General features: G+C 44.7%; 1 pseudogene; it reads left to right on the plus strand.

Annotated features, from left to right (window-relative positions):
* Nucleotides 1-2,392, plus strand: part of LOC102431674 — an 18,494-nt pseudogene extending 16,102 nt beyond the window's left edge.
* The last annotated feature ends 6,766 nt before the right edge of the window (nucleotides 2,393-9,158 follow it).

A 9,158-nucleotide genomic window follows, 5' to 3' on the forward strand; every position in this document is an offset into this window, starting at 1 on the left:
GGACTCCTGTGGGTAACTGGGCTCAAATTTATAATCAGAATCTAGCAGCCATTGTTTATAGAGGCTTCTGACACATAATGCATATCAGGGAAAAGCCTCATACTGAGCTGCCAAGCCTTCTGCAATGTATTCCTGCTTATCTGAGCCAAACCTTATAAAGGAGTTCCTGGAATTTATTATTTACTTATTTATTTTTAATTCTTTGTTGTTTAAAGTATTGCATATAGTATTATATATGTCTCCTTTCCCTCCAATGACCTCTCCCAGGCCACCCCCACCCCCCACACACATGCCCTCATCCCCCTAGTGTCTGTGTCCATTGGTTATGCTTATATGCATGCGTACAAGTCCTTTGGTTGATCTCTTAACCCCTGCCCCTCCCCTGCCTTTTCTCTGAAGTTTGACAGTCTGTTCGATGCTTCTGTCTCTGGATCTATTTTTGTTCATCAGTTTATGTCGTTCATTATATTCCACAAATGAGTGAGATCATGTGATACTTATCTTTCGCCAACTGGCTTATTTTGCTTAGCATGCTCTCCATGTCAATCCATGCTGTTGTGAATGGTAAGAGTTCTTCTTTGTTTTTATTTATTTATTTATTTATTTTTACAGCAGCATAGTATTCCATTGTGTAGATGTACCACAGGTTTTTAATCCACTCATCTGCTGATGGGCACTTAGGCTGTTTCCAAATCTTAGCTATTATAAATTGTGCTGCTATGAAATAGGGGCGTATATGTCCTTTCTGATTGGTGTTTCTGATTTCTTGGGATATATTCCTAGAGTGGGATCACTGGGTCAAATGGGAGTTTCATTTTTAATTTTTTGAGGAAACTCCATACTGTTTTATTTTGATCAATGGGCTGAGACCTGCACTAACCAATCAGAGCAACTCCATAAGGACTAATTAGAACATCTAATTCTGACCAATTAGGACAGTGCTATTTGGACCAATCAAACTGTGCAAATTTGGATTCCTCACTGCATAAAAATGGACCAGTCAGGGACTCAGTCCGTGCTTTCCCTTTGTCTGGGGGAGTGTACTTTGAATTTTCACTAAGGCGAGTTTCCCAAGTTTATAAACTGTTCATGCAAATAAAGTTTCTCCTTTTACTGCAGTCCAGATTGGAGACGATTATCTTATGTTTCAACCTTGGTAAATATTGGAAAATGGATGTAATACTGGAAATGTCTTAAGTCCTCAGTCCTCTGCACATAATTTATGATCTATATATTGCATTTTCGTAAAAGTCTTCAAATATTGTTCCTAGTTTCAGTTTATCTGTATACCTCCCGATGTTTAGATTACTTCCGATGTTCACGTGACTGCGCGCCCTGCAGGCGCCGGGGGTGATGGCGGCGGCGTTGGCGCACCTGCTGCTGCTGTTGGCGCTCGCGGCGTATGGCTCAACAACCCGTTCCTGCCCCAGACCAGTCGCCTGCAGCCCAAGAGGGACCCTTCCCCGGTGTCTGGGCCTGCGCATCTCTTCAGACTTTCTGGTACAAGTACGAGTTCTGCCCATTCCACAACGTGACCCAGCATGAGCAGACCTTCCGCTGGAACGCCTACAGTGGGATCCTCGGCATCTGGCACGAGTGGGAAATCGCCAATAACACCTTCAGGGGCATGTGGATGAGGGACGGTGACTCCTGCCACTCCCGGAGCCGGCAGAGCAAGGTGGAGCTTACCTGTGGAAAAAGCAACCGATTGGCTCATGTGTCTGAGCCAAGCACCTGTGTCTACGCGCTGACCTTCGAGACACCCCTTGTCTGCCATCCCCACTCCTTGTTAGTGTACCCAGCCCTGCCTACGGCCCTGCAGCAGAGGTGGGACCAGGTGGAGCAGGACCTGGCCGACGAGCTAATCACTTCCCAGGGCTATGAGAAGTTGCTCAGAGCACTTTTTCAGGATGCTGGCTATTTAAAGACCCCAGAAGAAAGTGAATCCACACAGGAAGGCGGTGCTCAGGGTCTGGTGTTTGAGACCTTGGACAGCTGCAGTAAGGCACATAAAGAACTATCAAAGGAGATTAAAAGACTTCAAAGTGTGCTGACCCAACATGGCATCCCCTACACTAAGCCTGTGGAAACTTCCACCTCTGAGCACTTGGGCTCCAAGATACCCACAGACAGGACAGCAGAGCAGCTACTTGGCAGCCCAGGGCTGCCTGGGAACACTTTATGACCTGGGAGGGGGCTGAAGACGGACCAGACTGGCATCCTGTAGCAGGACGGAGCAGCAGGCCGGGACCCTGGTGCAGAGGAGAAGGCCCGGGAAAAGCACACGACGAGCAGGGTGTGCTTCCTCTGTGCCTTCCAGGCCAGTGGCTCTCAGGATTGTACTCAAAGATACGGACAAATAAAGATTCAAAGTTTTAATTCCAAAAAAAAAGTTTATTTGGGCAATAAAAGGTCGGAAGTTATCTGTATACTTCCGACCTTTTATTGACATTACTTAACCTCTTTGATAAAGAGAAGTTTGGTTTTGCCCTACTGGAGTAACCATTCCCAAACTCTCATCTCTCACAATTGGCACTAACTGGTAGGAATTATAGACTAAATACAAAAGAAAGTTAAAGACCTGGAATGTGTAGGAATGCACAGCTGAGAGAGTGAAGGTTGATAAAGCCTTCTCTGATCTTGAGGTTCCTTATGTGTAGAATGGGGCTACTTCTTCCCAGTGGCAGCATTGTTATAAAGATTAGAGAGAATGTGTCTAACATGCTTGGATATCAATAGCTACTAAGTGAATGAAACTTACTTCATTGTGGTTGTGCATTGGTCTGTCGGACTCTCTTCCTCTCTTTTTTGCTTCCACTGGTGAACTGGCGGCGAATCGATGGAAAAGCGGGTATGACAAGTGTCACCAGTTGAGATGGTTAATTTTGTGCATCAACTTGACTGGACCACGGGGTGCCCAGACATTTGGTCAAATGTTATTCTAGGTGTGTTTATAAGGATGTTTCTATGAAGATTAACATTTGACTTGATAGACTGAGGGAAGCAGATTGCCCTCCCTATTGTGGGTGGGCCTCATCCAATGGAACAAAGATGCTGAGTAAGAGGGAGCTCCTTCTGCTTGAGCTGGGATGTCACTCTTTTCTTGCCGTTAGACCTAAACTGAAACATTTGGTCTTCTTGGATTGCAGACCTGCTGGCTTTCAGACTGAAATTTACACTATTGTCTCTCCTGATTCGTAGACCTTTGGAATGGTACTACAAGTATACTATTAGCAATTCTGGGTCTCCAGCTTCTTGATTGCAGATCTTGGGACTTCTCAGCTTCCATAATCACTTGAGCCAATTCCAATAAATAAATAAATAAATAAATAAATAAATAAATAAATACATAAATAAGTACATAAATAAATATTTTTTTTAGGGGAGGACCTCCAGAGTCTCGGGAGGCCTTCCACACTGAGAAAGAAGACCCAACTGCAGGGACCAAGAGCAGGGATGATAAGTGAGGAAGGGCAACTTGGCTCCTTTCCTTGGTTGCCAGCTTTAACTGCCAGAGACAGTCTGACCTGGGCTGGCTCCTCTTAGTATTCTAGGAGTGGCCCCTGTTTGGCTGAGCCCAGAGTGACCTTAATATGGAGAACAGGCAGAATAAAGTGTCCCACCTTCTGTGTGCCCTGAGCACTTTGTTCATAGCAGGACTGTGACCATGCAGTATCCCACTGTGTCTTAATTGCATGTCGGCTCTCTCACTGGTCTGTGAACTCTGTGCAGCGAGGGACTGAGTCAGATTCCTCTCTATTTCCTCACTTCCTAGCTCAGGACCTGGCACCCTGCCTCACTCAAAGTGGACACTTTTGTACTTTGAAATTGTAGATTAGTATTTGGGTGGTGGGAACACCTCATTCTTTCCTCCTTTCCTGCACATTTGCCTCCCCTATTTCTCAGATGTAAAGAAATTTAAACCCAATAGGCTTTTTTGGATCAGGTTGGGCTAGGATGTGTTGCACATACAGCCCACTCTAAAATGGCAGAGACTTAATGCAAGTTTGTTTCTGAGTCATGAAAAGTCCCCTGTGGTTATGGGCGCCCCTCCAGGGCAGCTGTTCTCCATACAGTGGCTCAGCAATCCTAGACTCCTTTGATTTGGCATCTCTATCCTTTCAGTACAGGCAGGGCAAGAGCTTGCAGAGGAAACACACCCTCCCGGCTGTTCTTCAGCCTAGAAGTGTCCGCCGTCACTGTCTCTCAGAGCCCTTGGCCAGATCTACTCACATGGGCAAACCTCACTGCAAGATTGCTGGCGTGAGTGGTTTTCCATGTATGAAGAAGAAGGGAGGCCTGGATGTTGGTGTGTACTAATCATGCCTACTGCAAGGGTGCAAGATGAAATGCAGGGCAGCCTAAATTAAAAGTGGGAAAACTACCAAAATTTTCTTATTCTTGTTATGATACATATATTTATTTATTTAGTCATCCAACAAATAGTTATTGAGCACCTACTAAGTGGTAAGCATTATTCTAGGTACTGGGACACAGTTATGAATAAAATAAAGTCTCTGACATCACGGGCTTGCATTCCATGAGGGACATATAATACATAGGTATATGTATACAATACATAGGTATGTGTATTATATCTATGTATTATATGTTACATGAACTTGCATTCCATGAGAGACATATAATACATAGGTATATAATCGCTCAGATTATTATATGTGCTATGAAGGAAAATATAAGAGGGCAAAAGGGTAGGGAGAAATAAAGAAAATTGCTATTTTGGTAATAGAGGAGGTTCTTGCTGATAAGAGGTTTGGTGACGTGAGGGAGACATGCCAATACATGGGGGGAGGGGAGATAGTATTACAGGCAGAGGGAGACTCAGTGTAATGATCCATTCATTCATTTAGTTCATTCATTCAGCAAACACTTACTGAGATCTTACTACTGTGTCAGGCACTCTCTACAGAGCTGTTGATACAAATATGAATGAAACCCAGACACTGGCCTCTAGCCGTCCACATTTCAGTAGGAGAGACTGATGTGCAAACACATATGTACAGTGAGAAGCAAGGGGTCAGAGAGAGCACAGAAAAGAGAACTACAGTTTCCATTTGGGTGTAGAAGGGTCAAGGAAGATGCTATACAGGAGGTGACTTAATGGTTTAAAACAGAAATGAGGAAAATCAACTATTACTATAAAAGTGTTATATGCGTTATCTACTGTTATGTAACAAAATATCTCAAAAAAAATATCTCAAAACCGTGGCTTACAATCGCAACATTTTATTATTTCTTATGATTCTGTGGAGTGGCTGGGCTCTGTTGGGCAGTTCTTCTGGTGCATGTGGTACTGACCAGATCACTCATGTGGATCATTCAGCTGAGAAGCCTGGCGGGGGCCGTGTATACACAATGGCTTCGTTCGCACGCCTGGCACTGCAAGGTGGCTGAGACAGTCTCTCTGTCTGTCTGTCTCTCCCTCACTTTTTCTCTCCCTCATCTATTTTGACCTGAACTTCTTTACATGGTGGCTGGAATACAAGAGGGTGAAATGTCATTTCTACTGTATTTTATTGGTCAAAACTAGTCAACAAACTTGCCCTGATTTGAGGGGAGGGGAAACAGACTTGATCTGCATGCCTGTCCAGGGCTGAGAGGAATGGTAGAGGCCATGTTTTCAGACCCTCTACTGCAAGTATTAATGTAGGAAAGCAGGTACGTCTGTGTGCTCCCACGCTGCCTCTCTCTGCGACATGAGCTGTGACAAAAAGCACTGATTGCTCCCAGCACACTTATCTGCTGAGCCTTCCCAAGTCAGCACCCCAAGCAGATTGGCCAGAGTCAGGGCAGCAGATGAAACCCGTTTGTCATCCCAGCCATAAAGGAATGTAGCAACTGCCCAAATTGTCACTGTGATATGATTATGCTAACTTTATAGCTATTGTGAACTGGGGATGGGGACACGTGTTAGGATTGTGGGTGATGCTTTGTGTCATATTTTTGTGATATACAGTTTTAAATGCCTAAGGAATGCAAATATTAAAAAAAAAACAAAGACTTTGAAAAAGAAGATTAAAAAACAAAAACAAAAAAACCTCCAGAGAGGGGATTGGGTGAAGAGCAAGCATGGCTGGCCTACAGGGAGGGGAGTTCAGAGGCATCCAGGAAAGGAGGCCGGTGACATAAGCATTTCAAGGGGTTCTAGAGAGAATAACTGTGGTTTGAACTCGAGAGACCGTACCGGTTTCCAGCCAGAATGAGCGTGGCACTCCCCAGCGCCGGGGCTTGTGGAAATTGTCTAGCTGGGTTTAGAGGTGTAACAGGTTGGAATGCAAAAGCACCTTTAGGTGTCTAACTCTAGCTGAATTCTACAGCAAAGCTTGGTACCTGCATTTGACCTGCTTCTACCAGGTTTGAATCGATCCCCAAACACACCATAATGTGCTGAGAGTGTTGTATTTCAGGCACCTCATTGTGAAAGGTTACAGAACAACAGTGGGTCTGCTTTCATAAAGATAGAGGCAAAAGAGGATAAATATTTGTTATTGCCCTTGGTGGTGGTGGCAACTGAGTTAACGAGACACCGAAGTGAGGGGACAAGGGGTTTCCTAAGAGCTTGCGTGCTTATGGTGTCTTCTGATCCTTTAATTGTAGATATTTTTACCCTACCCCTTTCCGTAAAGCCAAATCCTGATGTGTGGGCCCTGTGTGTAATTTAAGGCAGAATGTCTTTCCCTGTGAACCCCTAGGCAGTGGTGATGTGTGGGAAGCATGTTGAATCTGGAGTCAAGAGGGGTACTCCCTCAGGGGCATCTGCAGTGCACAGTGGGCTTTGGCATCATCAACACGTGGACTTGAAGCCAGACCCTGCCATTTCCCAGCTAGATGGCTGGCATGGCTAGGTTGACAAGTTTGTACAGTGGTAGTAACAATGCCTTCTTTTCAGAGATGTTGTGAAGATGTAAGTATCTTCAGAGTACCCATGGTAAAGGGTGCTTGCCATCTACGGGCTCTCATCATTTTATTAGTGTTTATCAGCCCATGGGTCTTCAAATGAATGAGTTTCATTCTTAGCCAAAGACGTTGAATTCTGCTGCAACTTAAAGGGAGCTGGTCCGGTTGCTGAGTGGTCCCAGATGTAGTAGCCCTGGACCCCTCCCTACCAAGTATAAAGAGATCCTTTTGTGTTGAGGCTTCAAATTGACTATCTCTGAGGCCAAATCACTACAGGTTCCGGAGTTCAGGGAAAGAATTTTCCCCAGGTAAAATAGAAAATTGCCTTTCTTGACATCTAAGCCACCATCTGTGTTTCCTTCTACATGAAGGATCATATTTTGGCTACTGTGCCCTGTTAAAACATTTACCATAAGCTCTATGCTAGGGTATTTCGAGGCCCTCCCCATAAAACTTCCTAAGCAGAAATATCCTTTGGGAATACAAGGGATGGTCGTGGATTAGGAGAAGGATTGAAACATTTCAATTTATCACCCGGGAAACCTTCACAGAGGTATTTTATTCAGGAATTTCTTCTTTTGTTTTATTGTAAGTGTAACGTCATTTGTGTCCAAAATATTTCCGTATTGCCATCTGCTGTAGTGTTCGTTGGGTCTGTCTGGCTGAGAGAAGCTCAAAGCTTAATACATATTCTCTCCTGGACATTTTAGAAATACTCCTGTTGTTTCTTCCAGGTATTTGCCACGAAGTTTCAGTCTTTCATTCACTCACTGTGTTCTGGTAGCAACGAGGATCTGGGAAGTTACCTATTCATCAAACACACATTGAACGGTACTGTGAGCCAGGCACTTTGCTGGACATGGGATGCAGAGAGCAACGAGACAGGTCTCGGCCCTTGAGGTGTTCAGTCTAGTGATGGCCGACCTCTGACCGAGGACCTGTCTTGTCCTCAGAAAGACTGAGTAACCTATACGTACCTTATTGATTTATTGACTACCTGCAAGGTAGAAGGAATTATGTTTCACAGCAACTCAGAGCCTGGCACTTTGGCCCCATCTACCATATTTAGTTAAGGTAATGCTAGATGCTGTAACAAATACTGCACTCCCCAAAGTGTAATGGACCAATAGAATAGAAGTTCATTTCTTGTTCATATCAAACCCAAGTGTGCGTCTCTGTTTACCCAGCTCCTCTCCCAGCAGAAATGCAGGGTCCTCAGGATGCCCGGCTTCCCACCAGTGAATGGGGAAAGCAGGAGTAGAGAAGGCATACCCACTTCTTAAACACTCCAACCCAAAAGTGACAGGCGTTACTTCTGTTCACGATCCATAGGTGAGAAAGAATCACATGACCCTATCAAGGCGCAAGAGGAAAGGGAGACCCTGGCCTGGCAGTCACTTCCTAGCAACATCTCTCCAACTAAGGAGGGGAGCATGACACTTGGTGGGACAGCTCGCTGTGTTCGTCACTTCTAACTTCCAGGAGCCGGTGAAAGAACTTGAACCACCTTCTCATTGATTTGCCTGTCTCACTCCTTTTTGTATATTTGCTTTGCTCCTGTATTTACTCTTGTAATTCCTTGCTTGTGTGGTGGGATTGAAAGAACTCTGAACTGGGAGTCAGAAGATCTGAGTTTTAGAATTACAAACTCTCTCTCACTGGGTGATCCTGAGCAAGTCATTTCCCCTCCACCTGCCTCAGTTTTCTTATCTGTAAAATAAAGACAGTAAGGCCTATCAGACAGGGGTCTGATGAAGATTAAATGTGATGCACATCCAAGTGCCTAGCACAAGTGCCTGACAAATAAGAGAAGCGCAACATAAATTTACTTACTGAGTGAATAATGAAATAAATTGTTACCAGCCCCCCCCCTTTTTTTTTTAATGTGCCACTAAGTTAACAGAACTCAGTGGCAGAGTGGAAAGGGCTTTGCAGCTCAGCAGCTCTGGCTTCAATTCTGGGCTTCATGAGGAGGCTTCAGGCACCTCATTCAACCATCCCAAGCTTCAGTTTCCTTTTCTGCAAAATGGGAACAGTAATCTTGCTACCTTCCGTCCCTGTCCCCTTCCCTCGCGGGTGGCTGAGAGGCACTAGCATAAAGGTTAGGAGGTTAGGCTCTGGAGCAGACTCCCGGGGCTTGTGTGACTGTAGGCAAGCTATATCGCTCTCTGTGTCTCAATTTCCCCATATGTAAAATGGAGACAATAATAATTCCTACCATATATGCTTATTGTGAACAC

The sequence above is a fragment of the Myotis lucifugus genome, unplaced genomic scaffold, assembly GCF_000147115.1.
Source record: "Myotis lucifugus unplaced genomic scaffold, Myoluc2.0 scaffold_63, whole genome shotgun sequence".
NCBI classification, from domain to species: domain Eukaryota; kingdom Metazoa; phylum Chordata; class Mammalia; order Chiroptera; family Vespertilionidae; genus Myotis; species Myotis lucifugus.